This window comes from Solanum lycopersicum, chromosome 1 (assembly GCF_036512215.1).
Source record: "Solanum lycopersicum chromosome 1, SLM_r2.1".
NCBI lineage: Eukaryota > Viridiplantae > Streptophyta > Magnoliopsida > Solanales > Solanaceae > Solanum > Solanum lycopersicum.
In genome coordinates this window covers 60,431,626-60,444,066 of record NC_090800.1, presented here as the reverse complement: position 1 = coordinate 60,444,066, position 12,441 = coordinate 60,431,626, and positions in this window count along the sequence as shown.

Below are 12,441 nucleotides of genomic sequence, written 5' to 3'. Positions count from 1 at the left end.
AGGCCACTGATAAACTTTTTCAACATAGAAACATGGAAAACCGAATGAACCGAAGCCAATTCACTAGGAAGTTTCAATTAATAGGCAACCTTACCAACGGTTTGCAAGATTTCATAGGGACCCACATAACGAGGACTCAATTTTATTTTCTTTCCAAACCTAACCACCCCTTTCATTGGTGAATTTTTTAAATACACCTTATCACCTTCTTCAAACTCCAAATCCCTTCTCCTATTATCAGCTTAAGACCTTTGCCAACTATAGGCCTTTTGCAACCGGTTCCCTATGATATGAACCTTTTCCAGAGTCTTATAAATCAATTCAGGACCAAGAAGTGACGGCTCACCAACTTCAAACCATCCAATAGGATACCTACACCTCCTACCATACAAGGTTTCATAGGGAGCCATGGAAATGGATGAATGAAAACTGTTGTTGTAGGAAAACTCCACTAAATGTAAATACCTATCCCAACTCCCTTTAAAATCAATAATGCATGCTCTAAGCATATCTTCAAGGGTTTGTATCGTACCTCCGCTCCACCATTCATTTGAGGATGAAAAGTGGTGCTCAACTTCACCATAGTACCTAACCCTTTTTGGAACGACCTCCAAAATCTAGATGTGAATTGTGCGCCCCTATCCAATATGATGAATAACGAAATGCCATGGCGGCCCATAATCTCATCTAGGAAGATTCTTGCATAATCCTCCTCTCTGAATATGAAGACTTGGCGGGGATAAATCGAGAGGATTTAGTCAATCGATCCATAACCACCCATATGAAATCATAGGACTTTTGGGTCCGGGGTAAACCTACTACAAAGTCCATATTAATGTATTCCCACTACCAAGTTGGAATTTGGATCTCTTGTAGTAAGCCACCTGGTTTTAGGTGTTCTGCCTTTACTTGTTGGCAATCCGAACACTTAGCGACAAATTCCGTTATGTCCCTTTTTAGACCTTCCCACTAATATATTTCCCTTAGGTCATGTTACATTATTGTCTACCCCGGATAAATTAAGTAATGGGAACCATGTGCTTCTTCTAAGATCCGAACCCTGAACTCATATACATCAAGAACACATAATCTCCCTTAGTACTTCAACACACCATCCCCCCCAGGGAGAATGATTCTTTAACTTGCCAAGAACCGATTCTTTGAACTCTTTCAAGGCTAAATAAAGGTGTTGTTTGGACTTCACCTCACCCACTAAAGATGACTCAGAGTTATGATGAACTATGGCACCCCCCATGCGGAACACTCTCCAACCTCACCCCCAACCTAGCCAACCTATGCACTTCCCTTGCTAGGTCCTTTTTGGCTTCATCAAGATGGGATACACTACCCATAGTCATCCGACATAGTGCATCCGCAACTATATTAGCCTTGTTGAGATGATAAAGTACACCCTTATCATAATCTTTCAACAACTCAATCCACCTTCTTTTTCGGAGATTTAACTCTTTTTGGGTAAACACATATTGGAGACTCTTATGATCGGTAAAAACATTCACATGAACCCCATACAGATAATGACTCCAAATTTTCAAAACAAATCCCACAGCCGCAAATTCAAGGTCATGAGTGGGGTAATTCCTCTCATGTACCTTTAGTTGCCTAGAAGAATAAGCTATCACTTTCCCATTTTGCATAAGCATACACGCCAAACCCACTCGGGATGCGTCAAAATAAACCACAAAACCCTTTGTATCCTCCAGTAAGGTCAACACCAGAGCGGAAGTAAGCCTGTCTTTCAAAAATTGGAAGCTCTTCTCACATGCCTTCGACCACTCAAACTTGTTACTCTTTTGGGACAAAGTAGTCAACGAAGACGCAATGGATGCGAACCATCCAAGAACCTCTGATAGTAACCCTCTAAGCCCAAAAAACTCCTAATGTCAGTCGGAGTCAATAATCTAGGCCAATTTTTCATCGCTTCCGTTTTTCTTGGGTCTACTTCAACTCCCTCACTAGAAATGATGTGCCCACGAAAAGTCACCGATCTCAGCCAAAACTAACACTTACTATATTTGGCATAAAATTGATGTTCTTTAAGGGTTTGCAATACTATCCTCAAATGATCCATATGATCATCATCATTCTTCGAATATACCAAGATATCATCAATGAAGACAATGACAAACGAATCTAGGTAATTTTGAAATACTTTATTCATTAGGTCCATAAATGTCGTCGGAGCATTAGTGAGACCGAAAGACATGACCAAGAACTCATAATGCCCATACCTAGTCCAAAAAGTCGTCTTCGGTATATCCTCCCCTCTTACCCTAAGTTGATGATACCCCGACCTCAAGTCTATCTTTGAAAAGTAACTCGCCCCTTGGAGTTGGTCAAATAAGTCATTAATCCAAGTGATATGGTACTTATTCTTAATAATGACCTTGTTGAGTTGGCGATAATACACATTCTCAAAGACCCATCATTCTTTTTGACAAATAACACCGGAGCACCCCTTGGAGATAAACTAGTCCTTATAAAGCCTTTGTCAAGCAAATCCTTGAGTTGAGCATTCAACTCTTTCAATTCGGTCGGAGCCATTTGATATGGAGGGATTGAAATGGGATTTGTTTCTGGTAGCAAATGGATACCAAAATCAATTTTCCATTCAGGAGAAATACCGGGAAGGTCATTAGGAAAAACCTATAGAAAATAATTCACTATAGGGACCAACTCAATAGGCGGAATTTTGGAATTCAAATCTTGGACCCTTAGTATGTGATAGAGACAACCCTTTGTTATCATTTTACATGCTTTTAGACAAGATATGATGCGACCTCTAGGAATAGAATTTCCCCCCTTCCACTCAACAACGAGTTCATTTGGGAAGTTAAACCTCACCACTTTTGTCCTACAATCAATGGATGCAAACCATGCATGCAACAAATCCATACCCAATATAATATCAAAATCAAGCATATAGAGGTCTACTAGATCAACATAAGAAACTCTATTGAGCAATGAAATAGGACAAATTTGATAGACTCTTTTAGTAACAACCGACTCTCCCACCGGAGTAGACACTAGAAAAGGCTCATGCAAAATATCGGGTAAAGAATCAAACTTTTTAGCTACTAGTGGTGTAATAAAGGACAAAGTATCACCCGGATCCAGTAAAACATACACATCAAGATTAAAGATTTTTAACATAACGGTTACCATGTCAGAGAGGTCTCTTGATCACCCCTAGAGTGGAGAGCATAGAAGCGGTTCTTCTTTGGAACATCACTAGAAACACTTGCTTGATCTTGGCCACTACCCTTGTCTTGACTTTTCATGTTTGGAAAATCTCTCATTTTGTGACCACTCTTTCAACAACTAAAGCAATTATCCGTCCCCTTAAGGCACTCACCATAGTGTTTTTTACAACATTTTCCACAAGATGGCTTATCCTTTGGTTAATTAGAACCTTTTCCCTTCTTAAATTTAGGGTTAGACACCGTATCACCACTAGCTCTTGAGAATTTGGTAGGGACTTGATTTGAACCCCACTTCTTAAATTTAGGCTTATCTTGTATCTCAGGCCTATTCTTTGAGGAGTCTCCATCAAATGACCTAGCCCCCTTAGCATCTCTACTTTTTTTTCTTAGCTCTTGCCTCCTCAACCCTTATTGCATAGACCATAAGACGGGAAATGTTCATGTTGTCATGTAGCATGGACGATTGGCACTCCTCTTGTAAGTCCTCCGACACCCCCGTCCCAAAATGGCTCATTTGGTCTCTAGGATCGGAGACTAGAGAAGGAGCATATTTGGACAACTTAACGAATTCCAAAAAGTACTCATGAACACTCTTCCCACCTTGGCGAAGATTGATGAACTCTGTCACCTTCTCCTCCCTTACCTCTCAAGGGAAGAACAGATCTAGAAAAGTCACCTTAAAGATCTCCCAAGTCACCGGACTACCCCTCAACGGCCTATTGTCCCTCCATTGCACATACCAAAGTTTGAGCCACATCCTTGAGTTTATATGAGGTCAACTCGACCTTCTCACTTGAAGTCACCCCCATAGCATATAGCACTTTGTAGACCTCATCAAGGAATTCTTAGACCCATAGAAAGTAGGAGGGTTCATCCGAATGAAGTCCCTTAGATGGGAAGCCATAGTAGTGACTTATTGATGATGACAAGGAGCAACATCCCGGTCGGCTTGAGCCTTCATAGCTTGGGCTTGAAGCGTTTCGGCTAGTGCTTGAGTTGTCATAGGTGGAGGGTTAGCTGGGGCTTGATCAACATTAGCATTTTCCTTAAGTGGAGGAACTTGCTCATCATGGGGAGGAGCTCCCGCATAAGCAACTTCCTCCTCAAGTCTTCGAGCCGAATTCCTTCGAGTGTTTATGCTTCCTATAAGCACAAGAATATGATTAGATGCAAGGAACACCATAAGTATACTCTATTGTCACGATATAAGATTTCCAAGAACGAGAGTGATTCCTAAGCATCATATAGGTTTCTTCTCATAAGTGTGGCGCGCTTCACAATTATGGATACAAACCTAAATAGACGTGGTGACACATCTCAGCGGTATTAAACCTCATGATCTAATATCAAGGTTTTCACATCCGGGTTTACCCCCTAAACGTAACGGGCGTCGTCATCCTTTTCAAGGACTAAGACTAGTCTCTTAGTTTCATGTCATCAAATTCATAGGTTGAAAAAGGCGGGAAAATTTAAAACTTTTATTTTCTCTACTTGAAGGTTTACATAGACCTCTTCATACACATAATATATATTCATATCGAGTATACATAAAGCCTTCATATAGAAAGGTTACATATCCATCTACTTTTATTGAACATATATATATATAAATATAGAAGTAGTCTCAACGATTGTCTCGTATCATAGCATTTAAACGGATATCACAGTATAAGCAATAGCCCTTACATCAATTCAACAAGACCATGTATAGGTTATACGAAAGTACAATATTCAAATAACAAGTAAAGAAATTATAGAGTGAATAAGCTCATAACAAAGTCCAAAGCTAGAAGATGGCATTGCCCTCGAAAGTTGAGGACCTACCCCACTTGGATGAAAGGAAGAATCCAAGACTTCAACAATATCGCCATCCAAACTCTTCAACGACCAAAACCTAAAATGTTTGGGACAAGGGAAAAAAACGGGTTTAGTACTCCACAAGTACTAAGTATGAGATCTTATGAACATACACAAGAAAAACATGCTAAAGGGACTTTTTATCAAAGCATTTCATTCTACCACTTTTAGGGGCTTAATGCAAAGCAAGTAAGTCATACTAATCAACCAAACATGCTTACTATCCCAAGAAGTAATACTTATCCCAACACACTTGGAATCATGTTTTACTACAACCTTAAAATCAAGGAATAATATCACAATAATGAATAAGAATTAAACATATCATAATAAGCAAGACAACTACTCACAAGTTCTTATCAAGTCAACAAGTGCAATGACCAAGCAAAGCCCCATAACCTTACTCAATCAAGCATCCTCAATAAGAAAACATGACCAATGTTCAACTTTACATATCATGGCATTTAGGCTTACATTTCATATTATATTATCATTATAATCCAAGGCATATTAATAAATGAACTAATCAACACATAGTATCAACAATATGACATGGTCATCATATGGATACATCATATATTATCATAAAATAAACATATAAGAACCTCCTTCTAAGACTCCCCTCAAGATTAACTACTGAAATGTCTAGGTAGAGTCTCATACCCCTACCTAGACTAAGATAGACCCCTTAGGTTATCCAAGTTAGAGTTCAAGTCCTTTAATTCATTTTACCTTTTGGGAACATCTTTTACTAACCGATATAGACCACATGAGCTAGTGTGGTATTCAGTGTTATAAATCCCTACACCGAAAGAAGGCGAACTAATTTCCAAGGTAGTACCAAACATAAAATATAGCAAAGACGTAGACACACTAGCTAGTATTCCTATGGGGGAAACATAGTTTAAGAAGTAGGAGATTTATTTGGGATCCACTTTATACGCCATGCATTATAGTCTCCAATCTCAAGAGTAATGTAGTGTTCCTACCTTCCCTATGTGGGAAAGGACACTTCTGTATCTAGTTCACTCGATGCTAAGGTAGAAGACCTTTTTGAAATGTCTTTAAGCCTTTAATTATAAATCATAACTTAATTTAGGTCATAGGGTCTACACCTTGTATGATCATCATCATCAATAGATAAATAAGAATTGTATGAGTATAAGTCCTTTCGTGACAATCCATATAGGTCAGGTTAACACTCTACCATTTCATAACATATTAAGGCTCACTGACAGTTTTCACCATCTTTATAATACATACACCTTAATCAACCTCACAACATAGTCAATACATTTCATTTCAACATCATACAACCCTATAATCCTAGTATAAGGTATACTCCAATGTAATATCGTGGCTTAACAACAATTAATCTCAATTGGAAATGAAGATAGAGATTCAAAGACTTAACAAGTCTTTATCATAGTCTATCATCAAGGTCATACCATCAACCCATAACTCAACCCAACTTGGGAAGTAACATCATCACATAATGATAACCAATAGAATAACAAGGCCAATTGCATCTCTATAACACAATTCATCTTTAGATCAGCACTTGAGACAAGGTACTTAGGCAAATTTCACATTATAATTCATAACCTAAATCACATCTCAAGAAATAGAATCATAGTCCTATAATTAATATTAATTTAATCATAATAGCACCATTGGGTAGTAATCTAATCAACAACCAACTCAATTGAATGATCAACATAGGTCAAGATTACTACCTAGGGTTAGGGATAGAGGATCATATTCTTAAATTAGACCAAACCATCAACAATTATCATAAATAAGTTGAATTAATTGTAAATATACTAAATATAACCTTAATAAGTCATTAATGACTCAATACATGACTCCAATTTCGTAATTGAATGAAACCCATAAGAAAACTCAGCTTTTTGAAATCTATTTTGAAGGAACCCTTTGAGGAAAGAATATTTAAGGTGAATAGAACTCATACTTTAATGTTTCTCATAATTTGATAAATAATCTACTCTATTTCCAACCCCCAAACCCTGGTTCTTGCTAGCCTTCAATGGGGAGTTCATGTAGAGAGAGAAATAAGAGAGTTTTTTTTTTAGAGTTGTCTTTAAGTTAATAAGGGTTAAGGGTATTTAGAGAAGGGCTTAATTAACTTCATTAGTCTTCCTTTAATCCCTAACTAACCCCTAAACCACTCAATTAATTAAATGAAATTATTTAAAATTTATCAGTGAAACTCGACCCTCACAGACGAGACCGTGATCGACAGTCCGTCTGCGAATCGATGGAAACCCCCCCCTCCAACCTGCACTCCGTCGTCTCAGTCAGAGACTTTGCAGGTGAGAGCTTCCTCTAATTTTTCTATGTGTGGCATGACGGTGGCCTCGACGCCCTGTCGAGCCATTGACGCCCCATCAACCCCCTTCTGTCGTGTGTAACTATAGCTAGGTAAACAAGAGTCTTTACGAATCTTTCTATGTGCGGGACAACGGTGGCCTCAATGGCCCGTCGAGCAACGCACGGACCATCGTTTGTCCTGTCGATGCATACTGCCAAGTAGTGTTGCATCAAACTGCAGGGGTCCGCCTCAAGGGCCCTTGGTTGGTCCTTAGGGAGTCATACCCAGAGGTTTCAATCATGAAACAACTCAAACACCCATTAGTTACCATTCCACCCATTTTCGTACATTTTCGACTCCTAAAAGTTAGTAAAAAGGCTATGCCACACTAACATTCCTTTGAACCAACTCCTCGGACGTTTTTGGATGTTTTTGTTCTTAAACCTGCTAAATGACCTATATTCAATAAAAATGGACTTAGAAACAGTGTTTAGACTTTTTGACACCTATATTAGGCTTTACAATGAGTCTTGGATTTTCAAGGTGTTACAAATATGACATCCACATGGCATTTAACAACTTCTGTTAATAAAAAGGACACTTTTGACTTAGTTTGACGAAAATAGTAGTCTTGAGCGGAAATATAGTTTAAGGGAAAATATGAACTATTTCAGATAGTTTAAAGGTACTTTTGACCCTTTTCCTTTTAGTGTTTGTGGCTGTGGAACCCTACTGGCGTACAATGTTGCATACACATGGCATTTAACAACTTTTGTTAATAAAAAGGACACTTTTGACCCAATAATTTGACGAGAAGGGTAGTTTTGAGTCGAAATATAGTTTAAGGATATTTTTGAACCTTTTCCGTTTAACAAAGTCTTGAGAGTTGTTTAGTTAAATCTTGTTGATTGGTTATATTTGATTAAAGGGAAAAGGCATAGATACCCTCCGAACATGTCACGAAAAATCAGTTACATGCATAAATTATCATGGTGACCTATTAAGGCATCTCCAACCCTGTCCTCTATTTTACTTTTCAAATATAAAATTCTCTATTTTTCAGACAACTAACTCCAACTCAATCATCTATTTTACTCTCTAAAAGAATCTTTTTCTCTCTTTAATATTATATTATTGTTTTTATTTTATCCATATTTTCTTATTTCATAATATAAATCATTTGTTCTTTTTTGCAATTATCAGTCTATAATCTTAACGTAATATAAGATTTTATTTTTTTCAAATTATTCTTTTAATATAAATTTATATTTTATTCTAAATGTTTAAATAACATAAATTGCAATTAATATTATATATAATACATATTAATGAACAATTCAAATAAAAGTGAATTCATTGATGAAATACAATTGCATCATAAATATTGTATTATCATATTTATTTTAAGTTTTACATAAATACTTAACTTTTGAGACTATTAGGTTACTCTCAAGAATGTAATGTATACGGAGTTCAAAATGAGCATTTTTTGTCCTTATTTTTATGTGTAGCAAAAAATTATTTAAATAAACAATTTCATCTTGTATCCATTTATTTCGTGTACTAAATTACTTCCCCTTTTCATTCTGAACTATTGCATCAAATATTTTTGTGCTCTTTAAAAAGTGTAGTTTAATAATTTATTACTATAATATAAAAGTAGATTGTTTGAATTATCATGTAAATTTTGTGCTTACTTCATAGTGAAAATTAATTACAATCTAAGTTACAAATCTAAATTGAAAAAAAATAAAAAAATTGTTAATTCGGAATGAAAGTACTTATCAATAATATGTGTTTAGATGTTATATTACTGAGAAAATAGTTACAAATATTACAGACTTAATCAATAATCTTATATAATATAAATAATATTAAAGTAAATTTAAATTACATATTTAAAGATACCTTTCTTTTAAAAAAATAAAATGAAAAAAATTATTAATTTGGACAGAATTAGTAACTTGTTGATAATATATTTTTAAATGCTATATTACATTAGAAAATAATTACAACTGATAATGTATATAATAGAAATGATATTATAATAATCAAAAACTAAAATAGAGCGGTGTTATACCTCTCATTAATTGAATAATAAAGAGTGGTTGGAAAATTCATTCTCTTTTTTACGCTCCAAATATAGAGAAGAGAGAGTAAAATAGAGATGGAATGGAGATGACCTTACACACCTTAACTACTCAAAGTGAATTTATTGTCATCCTGAGACGTGTAATGCCACGCTCTCATTATGTATAGTATTACAGTGGCGGCCACATCAACGCTATGTCAGTGTTATCTCATAAATTATAATTTTTTGTTTTCTTTACTTTATTAATTAACTTTTCTTTTGTTAACTATATTTTACTCTAACTAATTCCAAATTAATTATTTTAATTCTCTAATAATTGTATCTTCTTTATCACTAATCCCACCTATTTTGAATTTTCATTTCATTGAAAAATCACATACAGTCAAACCTTCGTATTGATTTTTTTCAGCATCACTACATAACCTTCAATTCTTCTTTTTCTTTGTCACTCAACACCAAATATCACAACCACCATTATCAATATCAATTTTTTCTTCTTCACCACCTTTAATTACCTCTTTAATTGTTTGTCGCTCGCTATCCATCACCACCAAACCTATAAAACTGCTATAACCACCAAAACAAAAAATTGATGAACAGCCAAAAATTCTTTTAAAAGTCAAAAAATGAAAAAGATAGAAACAATTAATCAATTTTTAAGATACATTTATTCACTAACAAATCATGATTTGAGAATTAACCTAACTGTGAATTAAAAAAATGTATATACTATAACATTGTGATAAAATTCCTGTTGAGCGCCTATTTTTTTTATTTTGTTTTATTTTTTGCCACATAAATTTTAGGGGTACGAAAATTAAGTTTTGAATAGTATAGATGAGTAATAGATTATTATGATAATTTAAGTGTGTAACTGAATTTTTGAAACAAATTCGAAGTGAATTTATGCCTTTTTCCTTTTGAAAGAGGAGTGCTTACAATTTGGTTCAGACATATTTCTCACATATCTGTGTAGGCGGAGCCAAGGTTACGAGTTTGGGGCTTCTAGATAAAATCTCTAGGAGTTCACAGGCTCATATATACATATATTTATATAATTTTGTAATACAAATATATCATCTAAAAAACTAACGTCTAAAATAGAGAAGCTTCACTTGTGTTAGCTTGATACTATTGAATAGTAATTTACGGGATTTATGTGTAGTTAATTGATTGATTGATTAATTAGTACGTTTGAAAGGACCCTTTGTATGGGTTTTTCAAAAAGTGCACTCAAGGTGTTCGATGAAATGAATTTATCATGTTTTTCGAATCGAAACTCGTCATGATTTCTAATCGTTGCATAACTCCCTCCCCACACCCCTGAAAAAGAAAATTGTTGATTGGTTATTACATTTTAATTTCCAATTCTATGGATTTCAATTGTGTGCATTTTGAATTCGTTAAATTGAAATCAATCTTGAAAACCAACCGGAATTATCTCTCTATCTTTTTGTTTCCATAGGAACCAATTAAACCAAGTTGCGTAATGCCATCTCTCCAAACACATTGCCTCCGGAACTAGCCAATAATGCTATCCGAGTTATTATCATTTAACTGTTAGTTATTTGAATATATGCAGCCTCTACAATTGTTTGCAAAGTCATTTAAGTATCTTTCTTTCTTTTGCTTTGTCTCTTAGCTTTATCTTGAGTGTCTCCGACGAGCAAATATATTGGCAGTAAGGTGCGTTTTCTTCTTTTTGTTGCTCTGAAATTATATTAGTTGTTGTCTAAATGTCGTCCTTAAAATTCATATGCATGACTAAGTTGCACAATCTATTTATGTGATCTAAGATTATGTTGATGATATTAATTTCTTTACTTCTATCACATGTTATTAGTTGACTCCATGACATATCTCCCTTCATCACCATCGAGTGAACTCTATAGGTCTGAAGATGTACTTCCTCTAAAGAACAAGGATGATTTTTATCTCCAAATGAATTCTTTTAGGTGAAAATCTAAAATTTCAATTGTGAAATCATGTTCTTGGATTTGATATTTACTTTAAAATGTAGTTTTGAAGAGCGGAAACAAGGAATATATTTTGCTTCATTTTTCAGAGGAGAGATGAGTGTTTTAGCAGGAGAAGCCAAAAATGAAAAGGTTGATGCCGATAACATAAAACCTAACTTTTGGGGTCAGAGAGTGGTCATGATTATGTTGGCCTTTGATTTTACAGTCAGGGAGCTGGAGGTGAAATGAGAAAAAGAAAGACAGTTCTGCCGTGGTAATTAATTTGAGACATCAAATGTGGTGCAAGTGTGAAATTGGAGCCAATGCCAGATTCTTGTATTGAAAGTGCAAAAATTACTCCTTTGTTTACTTTGTATTTTGAAATTTGAATACAAAACAAATGTTTTAACACTAATAGTACATTTTCTGTTGTTGAGGGTGTGACTCTATGCCATTGGCATATGTAAGACATGGATCCATTGGTTTGAGAAATATATACAACAATAAGAAATGACTTTAAGCTTCCCCCTTTTCTTGTGTTAGTCAAATCTAGTTCTAGAGGGTCCAAGGATGATCGGTTATCGTCATATTTGATGATATGCCTATTTGGAATATGATACCTAGTTCTTGGAGAATCTACCATATCTGAAAAGAAGAAAGATAAGGTGGAATACTTGGATGTGGCTTGTGACTAAAGCCTAGGTTTAGGTCACCTCTTTTTAGGCTTCAAGTTTATCTGTAGGGATTGGTTTTCTGTTACTGGATAGTGGCTAGATTGAAGGAATCTTAAGATTTGAGGATCGAAAGATTGTCCAGGAGAGAACTCAAGGATTCAATCAATGGAGATGAATAGAAGAAGAGAGAAACAGAGAGAAGAAGAGAGAAAGTAAATATGTATATTTCCTATCTTGTATGGAACTGTATTACCTTTTATATAGAATTGAAATACAACAGAAATGGATTCAAGTCTAACTAACTCTG